A 3,413-nucleotide genomic window follows, 5' to 3' on the forward strand; every position below is an offset into this window, starting at 1 on the left:
TGAAGGGTGTTTTCTTCACCAGGGGAAGAATTCTTTGGTCATCCACCACAGTTGTTTTCCGTGGTCTTCCGGGTCTTTTGGTGTTGCTGAGCTGACCGGTGCGTTCCTTCTTTTTAAGAATGTTCCAAACAGTTGTTTTGGCCACGCCTAATGTTTTTGCTATCTCTCTGATGGCTTTGTTTTGTTTATTTAGCCTAATGATGGCTTGCTTCACTGATAGTGACAGCAATTTGGATCTCATCTTGAGTGGGCATTTCTGTACGGGCATGAGGCTCAAAATGTATTGTGAATGGGAAAGCCATACTGGGTTTCAACCTGCTCAATTTATTGTTCCTTGTGGAAACTCAGCCCATAGGAGAAGACACCGTTATAACTTTATATGCATGCCGATCATGTATTTCTCTTATATTCTACTGTCATATACCTCCTTTTGCCGCTGTCTCTTCTACACTACCCATATGGTTTTATCTACACATCTGGATAGGTTTCCATACCACCAAGTTAATTTCTTTCATACATGTTCCAGTATTTCATTTTGGAGTGCCCCCTTATGGCGTCTCAGGTAGTTGCATGCAGCCCCACATCTGTAATGTGACAGGATGTTTCCTGTAGTCATAGTAATGCCCATATGGAGCTAAGCTGCAGTGTAAAGCAGGACAAACAATGTGTCTACATCAGTGCATGAAGCTGACACAGAGACACTTACTGTACCTGAGTGCACAGAGCAGGACATGGCGGCATTACACTATGTCGGTCTGCAGAGCAGAACTGGGGGTTCAGCACTGGAAATGAGGGGTTCACTTCACACCAAAACACATATTACTGACAGCACACTTACTTCTCACCTAAAGTCATCGTTTTCGCAGAAGTCACTCTCATCATCCTCTACACTGTCACTTGCAGAGGAATGAAATCCCAAGTCCCGTGGCACAGAACAAGCCAACTCAGCGCCCATCAGCGAGACAACATAGAGCGCTAGTCGGGACTCCAGCGGTTGCAGAGCTACCCACTGATGATGTACTGAGTAAAGGGGGGCCCCGAGGATAGGACAGAGGAAGCAGGGAGCTGGAAAGCAGAGCCTGAGCCCCAGACAAGGGACTCAAGACAGGAGCGAGAATTAAGTGTAATTAGGAGGCAGGCCTTTTGTCCAAGACTGGGCCCCCTTCCTCCAGGGGTATCATAGCAACTGCGTGGTCTGCCTCCGTTAGAGGTTCATCACTGACTCTACCTCTTAATATTTTTTTTTTTTTCTGTATAAAAAATCTATATCATATAACCCTCCATGCACACAACCATATCTGTTTTGCGGTCTACAAATTGCGGATTCGCGAAAACAAAAATCTGGATATGGTCCATGTTACATCCACATTTTTGCGCGCCTGTTGACTGGAGATAGTCGAGTACAATGCTCAGCTATTTCCAGAAGTCCCATAGACACTGAATGAAGCAGAAGGGAACATGATTGACCTACTATTCCATTTCTTCGGTGACACAGGATCCCCATTCTCATGATCATGGGGGACCCAGCAGTCCCCACCAATCAGTCCCCCACTGTAGGTAGGGAATAAAAAAAAATAAGCCTAGCTGTAAAACCAAGAAAGGCCATAACTATCTGAGCAGCAAGGGTCCGACACCCTGCACCCCCATCCAGTTGACTATGAAGATTCATAAAGAGGCTCAGACACACCACTACTTAATATACACTGACTTCTTTATTAACTGCAAGGTATCAAATGTACAGTAGTTGTTCTCATTAGGAATCAGGGCACTGGTCTTAAATGTGGCCCTGTTGATGATGGGCCTTTGACTCATGATGAGTCGGGCCTTCAGCACTCAGGAGAGGAAAAACCCCCAGTGGAGGAAACCTCTAGGGAGCCATGGCTGAAGGACTGCCCCTCCCCTAGGCGGTGGAAAACTGGTGAATGTAAAGTAGGTTGACTTCTGCAGAGACCAAGCCTGGAATCTGCCTTTTGATGCAGCAGGAAACTCACTACTTCGGTGAATACACCTGTCTGCGGAAAGTCCGGTGAATGTCAAGTCCAGTGGTGAATGCAGAGACCAAGCCTGGAATCTGCCTTTGATGCAGCAGGAAACTCACTTCTTTGGTGAATACATCTGTCTGCGGAAAGTCCGGTGAATGTCAAGTTCAGTGGTGAATGCAGAGACCAAGCCTGGAATCTGCCTTTGATGCAGCAGGAAACTCACTTCTTTAGTGAATACGTCTGACTGCAGAAAGTCCGGTGGGTGAGTGCAGAGACCGAGCCCGGAATCTGCCTCTTGCTGAAGTGCAGGTCATCTGATCCTGACATGGTGGCCACCATGTCGCTGACTTGTGGTAGAGTCATCACCTCCAGCTGTATCCCATATTCATTGCAGGGACACAGTGAGACCCCCGCTCTGGTACAGTGATCTGCAGATGCAAAAAATATAACTAATTATGACTGAACTAGGAAGAACGAAAAATTACATGTAAGTGACACACAATTTACTGTATTAAACTTGGGCCCATGTTTCTAACAGCGATACCAACGCTTATCAATGTCATTGACTGTTATAGCTGTTATTCTTGTTCTGGGACCCACTGCTGTATCCAACATAAACAGAATACACCTTATAAGCGTGGGATGATTTATTTTCATATATTTTTGGAGCTCAGGAAGGTTTGGAGCTCAGTTTTCCTGATACAAATCACCAAAACCCCTGCTTTCTTACACACTTCTATAGTTAAAATTCTGGGAGCCATTGCTCAAGGTGATCTACATATCAAGGTCAATGGGAGCTCCCCCTAGTGGTGACTGTAGGCAGTTAGAATTTTATCATTCTTATATGCCATGTATCAGGCGATTTGGATGATTTTCCACTAATGTCTACTGCTCTAATCATCTTCGTGGAGAATCTAAACCCTACATTATTCTGTGTCATCACTCTGGTGTCTCCAGAATTTGGCATCATGTCTATTATTATTATGAGCTCCTGTTATAAATCGCATCATATTTTATGACTCCTGTAACAAGGATCTTACCTTATTTAGGGCTCTTTTTGGTTCTTAAGGCCAATACCTTCTAGCAGGGGTCACTGGTGAAGATCAGGAAATGGTTTCTTCTGCACTTCATTTTGTCTCAGACCTCTGGTGATCCGATCTGCTGCAATTGCCTTCTTAACCCCAGGCTGTTTTCATTTCCAGTGGTGACCAGTGGATACCGCTGTGTCCAAATTATACAGAAAACAATATCAATATACACAATGAGGATACAAGGTCTCCTCATGAATGTGGTCCCTATCATCTGATAGTCTGACAAATGTTCCTGGGACACAACTTCCTGATAATCGGGTCTGTAGGACCGAGTTAACATAATAAACTAGGCTACCCCCCCCCCCCCCCCTCATAAATAGGTATAACTATAGACACAGCA

General features: G+C 45.0%; 1 long non-coding RNA gene across 1 annotated transcript; it reads right to left on the minus strand.

Moving 5' to 3' along the window:
• Positions 1-2,159: 2,159 nt before the first annotated feature.
• LOC120991815 lies at positions 2,160-3,098 on the minus strand. The gene is made up of 2 exons (XR_005776823.1): positions 3,023-3,098; positions 2,160-2,410 (listed from the first exon to the last, which is right to left on the minus strand). It is a non-coding gene; the product is annotated as an uncharacterized LOC120991815 (long non-coding RNA).
• Positions 3,099-3,413: the final 315 nt, after the last annotated feature.

The sequence above is a fragment of the Bufo bufo genome, chromosome 2 (assembly GCF_905171765.1).
Source record: "Bufo bufo chromosome 2, aBufBuf1.1, whole genome shotgun sequence".
Lineage (NCBI taxonomy): Eukaryota > Metazoa > Chordata > Amphibia > Anura > Bufonidae > Bufo > Bufo bufo.